The sequence below is a fragment of the Oncorhynchus masou genome, unplaced genomic scaffold, assembly GCF_036934945.1.
Source record: "Oncorhynchus masou masou isolate Uvic2021 unplaced genomic scaffold, UVic_Omas_1.1 unplaced_scaffold_7271, whole genome shotgun sequence".
NCBI classification, from domain to species: Eukaryota; Metazoa; Chordata; class Actinopteri; order Salmoniformes; family Salmonidae; genus Oncorhynchus; species Oncorhynchus masou.
The window spans coordinates 2857-15164 of record NW_027013722.1 but is presented as its reverse complement, the minus strand read 5'-3'; the positions used below and the strand labels follow the sequence as shown (position 1 = coordinate 15164).

At 41.9% G+C, this 12308-nt stretch overlaps 1 pseudogene; it reads left to right on the top strand.

Annotated features, from left to right (window-relative positions):
* The first annotated feature begins 1405 nt into the window (after positions 1-1405).
* LOC135537222 (metal cation symporter ZIP8-like) lies at positions 1406-11455 on the top strand (annotated as a pseudogene).
* The last annotated feature ends 853 nt before the right edge of the window (positions 11456-12308 follow it).

The window sequence follows — 12308 nt, the reverse complement described above, 5'->3', positions numbered from 1 at the left end:
CAGAAATTCCCAGACTAAAATAACACTGCGATATACTTTATCTTGGAAATTGAACACTCCTACTCAGGTATGTGGATGAACAATGTTGTTTGTGAGATTCAATGTAAATAAGGAATTTGCAATAATAAAGTAAATGTAGATACATTTTAGATTTGTATTTCAGACTAGATTAGTCTATTTCAGATTAGATTAGTCTATTTCAGATTAGATTAGTCTATTTCAGATTAGATTAGTCTATTTCAGATTAGATTAGTCTATTTCAGATTAGATTAGTCTATTTCAGATTAGATTAGTCTATTTCAGATTAGATGAGTCTATTTCAGATTATATTAGTCTATTTCAGATTAGATGAGTCTATTTCATATTATATTAGTCTATTTCAGGCTAGATTAGTCTATTTCAGATTAGATTAGTCTATTTCAGATTAGATTAGTCTATTTCAGATTAGATTAGTCTATTTCAGGCTAGATTAGTCTATTTCAGATTAGATTAGTCTATTTCAGATTAGATTAGTCTATTTCAGACTAGATTAGTCTATTTCAGATTAGATTAGTCTATTTCAGGCTAGATTAGTCTATTTCAGGCTAGATTAGTCTATTTCAGATTAGATTAGTCTATTTCAGACTAGAATATAATTCCAATGTTCTGAGTGAGGCTTTTAGTACCGTTACTGTGTCATTGGCTGAAGTGATATCCACTATCCACAACGAGGCAGTAAGAAAACATTACCTGAGAAGTACCCTTTATATTTCACAAGGTCTTCAGTGTCCCTGCTCCACAAACTACACATGTTAACACACTGATTGAAGCAACAGTCCATTTTACCATTAGGAATTTGGCACTCCCTGTTACATGTGCGTTTTTCTCATAGGGGGCTCTCAATTTATCCCCATTTAACCCGCCGTTTTAATGTTGTAATACGGTAATTCAGTGAACACGTTGGCAAGCAAGTGAAAAAGTCACAAAGAACCCATTGAAACAGCCCCCCTGTACCACTAAATGTCGTAGAAACAGTCACCTCGATATTCGCCTTCCAACCGGCTCATGCCGAGGTGATCTTTGAACCGCTGGAGCGCTTTCTAATCTCTGCAACTACTGATAGCATAGCCCTGCTAGGATTCATTCAGTGAACATCCCAGAACGAACGGAGTCGAATGTGCAACAGGACCTGTCTTTATCATTGCAGTCCTTATTATATTGACATGTAACGGAAAGTTGAAGGAAATAGCTTTGGATAGATGAACACTTTGCCTCGCTGAAAAGCGTTCCTTCCGTTTTTCTGTAGGATTGTAAGCATATTTATTTAAATGAAAACTCCATACGGTATTTACGTTTTCTCTTTAGAGCAAGCGACGCATCAAAACTTTCTCAGCGCGACTCCAGGTTCAGGCCTCGCCCGAATACAATGTATCACTTCGGATCTTTAGTGACGTGCGCGCTTCTTTTATTTCATTATCGAATTGTGTACAAGTGGACAGTAGAAAAGGACAAGGCTTTCTTGGGGACCTGTGCGGTTTACGGTGAAAATGGCTCTATTTCAACAGCACCTTGAACACTTTCTGCTGCTAATATCAACAGAAGACCAGCTTTTATTGTGGATGAGGAAAACCCACTTATCAATTCTGAGGTACAGTGCGCCATATATTTAATTAAGGCCATTTAACAACTTTCCTCCCAAAACAGTGTTTTTTCCCTCCATGAATATTGTATTGATCTTCTTATTCACTACTATTCTGCTAGCAGTCCTGACGATGACGTCACTTTTCCTATGGTAATGAGGTAACCTTGAAAATAAAAACCTTGCGTTTCAAAAAATGTCAAGGTGGATAACTCATTCAAAGATATTACATTTTAATCCGTTTCTACGATGCTATAAGCAAATGCAAGAAGGTATCAATAGAAAAAGAAATGAAATAGGTTATCTTTTTTTTTTTTAAGACCACTGTTGAAAAATACAATGTTCAGTAATTACTTACTCAGCACAATGTAATGCAATTAACGGTCTTATTTTTATGGAAGCCTATTGAGATAGTAAGTCATAATAATGACAAAGTAAGTCATAATCATGAGATAGTACGTTTTTATTATGCAATAGTAACCCAGCTAGCTCATTTGATTTCTTGGAAGTTGTTGGAACGTACAATGTTTGGTTTCCCATTGGTTCTGGGAACGAAGCCATAAATTTCTTGACCGACTAAAACTTAACTTTTTTTTCCCCAATGTCCTGAGAACTGAAGCGAAAATGCCTTTCTGGAAACATTTATTTGTAGGTTGCAGGGATGTTCTGAGAACGTTTTACGCTGGTTCCTTGAAAGTGTTCCTGGAGGAAAATTAAAATGATGAAAACTGAAATTATCTTAAAAACTTTCACAGAATGTTTCAATTAGACTTTTATTTAACGCTGCTAGCTTCTTTTGGGTAAACGTTTTTTTTAAATAATTCCAAGCACAGATGGGACACTTGGAAATTCATTACCTTAGGCATTAATCATGCAAACACACATTTCTTTATTGTGACACGGCATCAGTGAGATTTTAACCCATAATCCTCTATTCTCTGTCAATGGAATTAATCCACTGGGCAACCAAGATGGAGCTAACATTTTAATCTATTCGAACCACTGAAACTAAAACAAAAAATCATAATTAAAAAAACTATTTAGTCATCTAAAATAATTAACAAACCCGTTTGAAAAATGACTCTAAAATAAGAATAAAAACATAATTAATTATGTTCAATTAGTTTCTCTCTAAATAGGTGAAAAATGTATGGGGTTTTCCCAGCTTTTTTTCTAATGGTGTTTATAAGCTTCTTGCAGAATCTGCGATCCCACTGAGATTGGGAATACCTAGGATAGGATAAGTAATCCTTCTCACCCCCCCCTTAAATGATTTAGATGCACTATTGTAAAGTGGCTGTTCCACTGGATGTCAGAAGGTGAATTCAATTAATTTGTAAGTCGCTTCTGGATAAGAGCGCCTGCTAAATGACTTAAATGTAAAAAATGTAATGTAATGAGATTGACTTTAATTTAAAGGGAGACTCAGCGAGATGGCGTTGCAAGGAGCAGCGCCACAGATATTGGTTGTGTTCCTACTGCTCGGACGTTGCATGCATCAACCAATGGTTGCGTTCTATTGCTCGGACGTTGCATGCATCAACCAATGGTTGCGTTCATTGCTCGGACGTTGCATGCATCAACCAATGGTTTGCGTGCCACATCATCGACTGTGCAGTCGGGCACCAGATTGCAATAGCATGCTGATGCATGTCATAGTATGCATTCTGAGAACCATATGTTTCTCAGAGCGTGGTTGTCCTATGGTTGTTCTGCATACAACCTTCCCACAACGTTCTGGGAATGGTGCAGGATAGTTGCTTGGCTTTGGAGCATTCTCACCACATTTAAGGAACTTGGCAAAAAAAAATGTTTGTTATTTTCATGATATTTCATTACTTTAACAGAACGTTTCCTAAAAGTTACATTTAATTTAAAGTTTGGTAACGTTCTAGGAATGTTCTCCAACTGGTGTGACTAGGTATTATATGGTACTAGTGGTGTGACTAGTTAGTGGTGTGACTAGGTAGTGGTGTGACTAGGTAGTGGTGTGACTAGGTAGTGGTGTGACTAGGTATATGGTGGTGTGACTAGGTATTATATGGTACTAGTGGTGTGACTAGGTAGTGGTGTGACTAGGTAGTGGTGTGACTAGGTATGGTATATGGTACTAGTGGTGTGACTAGGTAGTGGTGTGACTAGGTAGTGGTGTGACTAGGTAGTGGTGTGACTAGGTATTATATGGTACTAGTGGTGTGACTAGGTAGTGGTGTGACTAGGTAGTGGTGTGACTAGGTAGTGGTGTGACTAGGTAGTGGTGTGACTAGGTATTATATGGTACTAGTGGTGTGACTAGGTAGTGGTGTGACTAGGTAGTGGTGTGACTAGGTAGTGGTGTGACTAGGTAGTGGTGTGACTAGGTATTATATGGTACTAGTGGTGTGACTAGTTAGTGGTGTGACTAGTGGTTAGGTATTATATGTGTGGTGTGAGGGGTGTGAGGTAGGGTAGCTATTAGTGGTTATGGTGTAGGGGCAGCAGGTAGCCTAGTGGTTAGTGTGTAGGGGCGGTAGGTAGCCTCGTGGTTAGAGTTTAGGTGCGGTAGGTAGCTTAATGGTTAGAGTGTTGGGCCTGTAACCGAAAGGTTTTAAATCGAATCCTCAAGCTGACAAGGTAAAAATCTGTCGTTCTTCCCCTGATCAAGGCAGTTAACCCACTGTTCCTAGGCTGTCAGAGTAAATAAGAATTTGTTCTTAAAACTTCTCTAGGTTAGGGGGCAGCATTTGGAATTTTGGATGAAGAGCATGCCCAAATTCAACTGCCTGCTACTCATACCCAGAAAATAAGATATGCATGTTATCAGTAGATTTGGATAGAAAACACTGTGAAGTTTCTAAAACTGTTTGAATCATGTCTGTGAGTATAACAGAACTTATGTAGCAGGCGAAACCCCGAGGACAAACCATTCAGATTCTTTTTTTTGAGTTCACCCTCTTCTCAATTAGATTTCATTGGGAATCCAGATTTCTAAGGGACTTGCTTGCAGTTCCTACCGCTTCCACTGGATGTCACCAGTCTTTAGAAATTGGTTGAGGTTATTCCTTTGTGTAATGAAGAAGTACGGCCATCTTGAACGAGGGTCACTTCATGTGTTCTGTTTGATAGAGGTGCATGACCAGAAAGCATGCTTCAGTTTGTTTTTATCCTGTATTGAACACAGATCATCCCGTCTTCAATTTTATCGATGATTTACTTTAAAAAATACCTGAAGTTGTACTACAAAAGTAGTTTGAAATGTTTTGGCAAAGTTTACAGGTAACTTATGAGATATTTTGTAGTCACGTTGAGCAACTTGGAACCGGTGTTTTTATGGATCAAACGCACCAAATAAATGGACATTTTGGATATATATCGACGGAATTAATCGAACAAAAGGACCATTTGTGATGTTTATGGGACATATTGGAGTGCCAACAGAAGAAGCTCGTCAAAGGTAAGGCATGATTTATATTTGAATTTCTGCGTTTTGTGTCGCGCCTGCAGGGTTGAAATGTTTTCTCTCTTTTGGTTTTGGAGGTGCTATCCTCAGATAATAGTAATAATAATATATAATAATATAATCGCATCGTTTGCTTTCGCCGAAAGCCTTTTCAAAATCTGACATGTTGGCTGGATTCACAACACGTGTAGCTTTAAATTGCTGTCTTACATGTGTGATTTCATGAAAGTTTGATTTTTATAGTAATTTATTTATATTTGACGCTCTGCATTTTCACTGGCTTTTGGCCAGGTGGGACGCCACGTCCCACATATTCCAGAGAGGTTTTAACTGAGTTGCCTAGTTAATTAAAGGTTAAATAAATAAATAAATGTGTCTCATCATTATGACTTACTATCTCATATCTCAAACTTACTCTCATATCTCATAAATATGACTCACTCATCTCATAATTCTAACTGACTTTCTCATTACTTGTAGTCAGATCTTGGGGTTTTTTTGGTGGTGGGAATGGGGCTTCCATATATTTTTGATCAGCCAGGAAAATAAATATATATAAATAAATATATATAACTAAATATATAAAAAAATATATATAAATATATATATATATAAATAAATAAATATATATAAATAAATATAAATAAATATATATAAATAAATATAATATAATATATAAAAATAAATATATATATAAATAAATATATATAAATATATTACATGAATATGTTGGATCGTATTAATGTCTTATTCAATCACCATCACTGCTGCATCTGGAATGATCCCTTATTGTTCCATTATATCACAGTTATAAACATAACACATGGCTAAATGGCAACACGCTGTGTTAGTCCTAATGTTGACAGTAATGTGAACCCCTTCTCTGTCTGTCCCCTGCAGTGTCCCCTCTGTGGTCCAGATCTTGTCCCACTATGGGCTGACTAACGCCAGTCAGCTGACAGTGGAGCATCTGGAGAGGATCTGTCCTGCTGTGTTGACTCAGGTGCTGCTGCCCTCCTGCCCATATAAAAGTACCCCCACGGCCTGCATCCTGTTACCTACCACGGTGAGTACCATATTAACCCACGGTACTGCATCCTGTTACCTACCACGGTGAGTACCATATTAACCCACGGTACTGGAAACCTGTTACCTATTGAAACCTGTTACGGTGAGTACCATATTAACCCACGGTACTGAAACCTGTTACCTACCACGGTGAGTACCATATTAACCCACGGCCCTACCATGGTGAGTACCATCCTGTTACCTACCACGGTGAGTACCATATTAACCCACGGTACTGAAAACCTGTTACCTACCATGGTGAGTACCATATTAACCCACAGTACTGAAACCTGTTACCTACCATGGTGAGTACCATATTAACCCACGGTGCATCCTGTTACCTATCCTGTTACCTACCACGGTGAGTACCATATTAACCCACGGCCCTGCATCCTGTTACCTACCACGGAGAGTACCATTTAAAAAAAAAAAACACGGCCCTAACCCACAGTACTGACCTAACCTGTTACCTACATGACCTACCATGTTAGTACCATATTAACCCATGGCCCATGCATCCTACCATGTTACCCACCATGTTACCTACATGACCTACCATGTTACCTACATGAGTACCATATTAACCTACCATGTTACCCACCATGTTACCTACATGACCTACCATGTTACCTACCATGTTACCTACCATATTATCTACCATGACCTACAATGTGCTGAATTTGAGCCGTATCTTCCCAGAACTGGATCTGGCACCTCTCAGTTTTGGACGGTTTCGTTCTGGAACACATTTACCAGGATCCGGTACCTCTCCTGGCATGAAAAATAGTTCTCACTATTTGCAATGTAAAAAATGTAATAAACACAAGCAGAGTTAATTCAAATTCAATTCAAATTCTCCTGCCCCCTAAAAAACATAATGTGAAAACGAGTTTGATATTTGAAGAATTGATTCATGTTGGACTGGCCTGTGGTTTGATATTTGAAGAATTGATGTACCTGATGTTGGACGAACCACGGTCCGGGTTTATGGTTTTGATGCCCCCCAGTTATACGAATATTGTGGTCTATGTTGATGTCCAACGGGTTAAAGGATGCCATTGCTGTGGTGACACAGAGAAGCAAATAGAAAATGTACCTGAATTAACGCTTGATGCCCCTGTGCTATACGAACCACGAGTTAAAGCTTGATGCCCCTGTGCTATACGAACCACGAGTTAAAGCTTGATGCCCCTGTGCTATACGAACCACGAGTTAAAGCTTGATGCACCTGAGCTATACGAACCACGAGTTAACGCTTGATGCCCCTGTGCTATACGAACCACGAGTTAACGCTTGATGCCCCTGTGCTATACGAACCACGAGTTAAAGCTTGATGCCCTGTGCTATACGAACCACGAGTTAAAGCTTGATGCCCCTGTGCTATACGAACCACGAGTTAACGCTTGATGCCCCTGTGCTATACGAACCACGAGTTAATGCTTGATGCCCCTGTGCTATACGAACCACGAGTTAACGCTTGATGCCCCTGTGCTATATGAACCACGAGTTAAAGCTTGATGCCCCTGTGCTATTGATGCCCCTGTGCTATACGAACCACGAGTTAACGCTTGATGCCCTGTGCTATACGAACCACGAGTTAAAGCTTGATGCCCCTGTGCTATACGAACCACGAGTTAAAGCTTGATGCCCTGTGCTATACGAACCACGAGTTAAAGCTTGATGCCCCTGTGCTATACGAACCACAAGTTAAAGCTTGATGCCCCTGTGCTATACGAACCACGAGTTAAAGCTTGATGTCTCTGTGCTATACGAACCACGAGTTAACGCTTGATGCCCCTGTGCTATACGAACCACGTGCTAAAGCTTTCTGATGTTAACGAGCTTGATGCCCCTGTGCTATACGAACCACGAGTTAAAGCTTGATGCCCCTGTGCTATACGAACCACGAGTTAACGCTTGATGCCCCTGTGCTATACAAACCACGAGTTAAAGCTTGATGCCCCTGTGCTATACGAACCACGAGTTAACGCTTGATGCCCCTGTGCTATACGAACCACGAGTTAACGCTTGATGTCTCTGTGCTATACGAACCACGAGTTAACGCTTGATGCTCCTGTGCTATACGAACCACGAGTTAAAGCTTGATGCCCCTGTGCTATACGAACCACGAGTTAAAGCTTGATGCCCCTGTGCTATACGAACCACGAGTTAAAGCTTGATGCCCCTGTGCTATACGAACCACGAGTTAACGCTTGATGCCCCTGTGCTATACGAACCACGAGTTAAAGCTTGATGCCCCTGTGCTATACCTAACCACGAGTTAAAGCTTGATGCCCCTGTGCTATACGAACCACGAGTTAACGCTTGATGCCCCTGTGCTATACGAACCACGAGTTAACGCTTGATGCCCCTGTGCTATACGAACCACGAGTTAAAGCTTGATGCCCCTGTCTATACTGTGCTGTGCTATACGAACCACGAGTTAAAGCTTGATGCCCCTGTGCTATACGAACCACGAGTTAAAGCTTGATGCCCCTGTGCTATACGAACCACGCAGTTAATGCTTGATGCCCTGTGCTATACGAACCACGAGTTAAAGCTTGATGCCCCTGTGCTATACGAACCACGAGTTAAAGCTTGATGCCCCTGTGCTATACGAACCACAAAAGTTAATAGAGTTAAAGCTTGATGCCCCTGTGCTATACGAACCCACGAGTTAATGCTTGATGCCCCTGTGCTATACGAACCACGAGTTAAAGCTTGATGCCCCTGTGCTATACGAACCACGAGTTAAAGCTTGATGCCCTGTGCTATACGAACCACGAGTTAATGCTTGATGCCCCTGTGCTATACGAACCACGAGTTAATGCTTGATGCCCCTGTGCTATACGAACCACGAGTTAAAGCTTGATGCCCCTGTGCTATACGAACCACGAGTTAAAGCTTGATGCCCCTGTGCTATACGAACCACGCAGTTAAATGCCCCTGTGCTATGCAGTTAAGCGTTGATGCTGTGCTATACGAACCACGAGTTAAAGCTTGATGCCCCTGTGCTATACGAACCACGAGTTAAAGCTTGATGCCCTGTGCTATACGAACCACGAGTTAAAGCTTGATGCCCCTGTGCTATACGAACCCACGAGTTAAAGCTTGATGCCCCTGTGCTATACGAACCACGAAAAACGTAATACGAACCACGAGTTAAAGATGCCCCTGTGCTATACGAACCACGAGTTAATGCTTGATGCCCCTGTGCTATACTGAACCACGAGTTAACGCTGATGCCCCTGTGCTATACTGAACCACGAAGTTAAAAGCTTGATGCACCTGTGCTATACGAACCCGAGTTAAAGCTTGATGCCCCTGTTAAAGCTATGCCCCTGTGCTATACGAACCACGAGTTAACGCTTGATGCCCCTGTGCTATACGAACCACGAGTTATGCACCTGTGCTATAAACCACGAGTTAAAGCTTGATGCCCCTGTGCTATACGAACCACGAGTTAAAGCTTGATGCCCCTGTGCTATACGAACCACGAGTTAAAGCTTGATGCCCCTGTGCTATACGAACCACGAGTTAAAGCTTGATGCACCTGTTCTGGTCCATAACCACGAGTGGACCCTGAGACTCAGCTTTATAATCAACCCCCTCATTGTTCTTGGGGACAGAGGGAGCATGAAGGAATGATGCCCCTGTGCTATGATTATCTGGGCTGTGAGAACACACACACACACGCTTGACACATACGCACACTCATGCATACACCACACACGTGCACACACACACACACAACCACACACGCACACATACGCACACACACACACACACATACGCACACTCACACACACACACACACACGCACACATACGCACACTCACACTCACACACACGCACTCCTGTGCTCGAACCACGAGTTAAAGCTTGATGCGCTGATAGCTAGCTGATGATAAAGCTTGATGCAAGGTTTCAGATGCACATTCCTGCAGGAGCAATTCCTGTATGTGATCAAAGAAAACCCAATGTGCCCTAATTAAAGCTGTGCGTAAGACACCTTACTACCCCAAAGTACCCTATAACCTAATACTGTCGTAAGACACCTGGGCTGTTGACTACCCCAAAGTACCCTATAACCTAATACTGTCGTAAGACACCTTACTACCCCAAAGTACCCTATAACCTAATACTGTCGTCGCGCTGGAAGCTACACCTAGCACTACCCCAAAGCACCTATAACCCAATAATACTGTCGTAAGACACCTTACTACCCCAAAGTACCCTATAACCTAATAATGTCGTAAGACACCTTACTACCCCAAAGTACCCTATAACCTAATACTGTTATAAGATATCCTTACTACCCAAAGTACCCTATAACCTAATACTGTTATAAGACACCTTACTACCCCAAAGTACCCTATAACCTAATACTGTCAGAAGACACCTAATACTGTCATACTACCCCAAAGTACCCTATAACCTAATACTGTTATATACGAGTACTTTGATCTGATGCTGTCTGATCTGAGGTAGATGTTGGACATCTTGATGCTGTGATCAGTATGGATGCTGTGATGGTATTGATGCTGTGATCAGTGTTGATCGGGAGAGAGCGAAGGTTGAAAGTCATGCGTCCTCCGATACACAACCCAACCAAGCCGCACTGCTTCTTAACACAGTCGCATCCAACTCCGAAGCCAGCCGCACCAATGTGTTCGGAGGAAACACCGTGCACCTGGCGACCTGGTTAGCGTGCACTGCACCCGGCCCGCCTACAGGAGTCACTGGTGTGCGATGAGACAAGGACATCCCTACCAACCAAGCCCTCCCTAACCCGGATGACGCTATGCCACTTGTGCGTGGCCCACGGACCTCCCGGTCGCGGCGGTTACGATAGAGCCTGGGCGCAACCCAGAGTCTCTGATGGCACAGCTGGCGCTGCAGTACAGCGCCCTTAACCACTGCACCACCGGGGAGGCCCAGAACGTTTATTTTGATTGGTGATTTTTTAATGCATTTATCAAATGTCCCATCAGGCAGCCTGATTTCAGATGTGTGCCATGTAAACAGGATTATTAGGAAATCATTATTCATGAAAAAGTTTTAAACAAATGAATATATTAATCTGACGATCCACAATAATCGTATTATTCTGTGCATGTAACCATGCTCAATATGCATCTCTTTCTCTTGTCCTGTCCAGTGTGGGGTTATGGCTTCCTGTCTGTCACCATTATTAACCTGGCCTCTCTCCTGGGCCTGGCACTCATCCCTTCACCAAGAAGCCGTGCTTTCCCAAGGTGCTCACCTACTTCATCGGCCTGGCCATCGGCACGCTCTTCTCCAACGCTGTCCTACAGTTAATACCAGAGGTAGGATCTCTCTAATGCTGGGCTGCAGTTAATACCAGAGGTAGGATCTCTCTAATGCAGTTAATACCAGAGGTAGGATCTCTCTAATGCAGTTAATACCAGAGGTAGGATCTCTCTAATGCTGTCCTACAGTTAATACCAGAGGTAGGATCTCTCTAAATGCTGTCCTGCAGTTAATACCAGAGGTAGGATCTCTCTAATGCTGTCCTGCAGTTAATACCAGAGGTAGGATCTCTCTAATGCTGTCCTGCAGTTAATACCAGAGGTAGGATCTCTCTAATGCAGTTAATACCAGAGGTAGGATCTCTCTAATGCAGTTAATACCAGAGGTAGGATCTCTCTAATGCCGTTAATACCAGAGGTAGGATCTCTCTAATGCAGTTAATACCAGAGGTAGGATCTCTCTAATGCAGTTAATACCAGAGGTAGGATCTCTCTAATGCAGTTAATACCAGAGGTAGGATCTCTCTAATGCTGTCCTACAGTTAATACCAGAGGTAGGATCTCTCTAATGCTGTCCTGCAGTTAATACCAGAGGTAGGATCTCTCTAATGCAGTTAATACCAGAGGTAGGATCTCTCTAATGCTGTCCTACAGTTAATACCAGAGGTAGGATCTCTCTAATGCAGTTAATACCAGAGGTAGGATCTCTCTAATGCTGTCCTACAGTTAATACCAGAGGTAGGATCTCTCTAATGCTGTCCTACAGTTAATACCAGAGGTAGGATCTCTCTAATGCTGTCCTGCAGTTAATACCAGAGGTAGGATCTCTCTAATGCTGTCCTGCAGTTAATACCAGAGGTAGGATCTCTCTAATGCTGGGCTGCAGTTAATACCAGAGGTAGGATCTCTC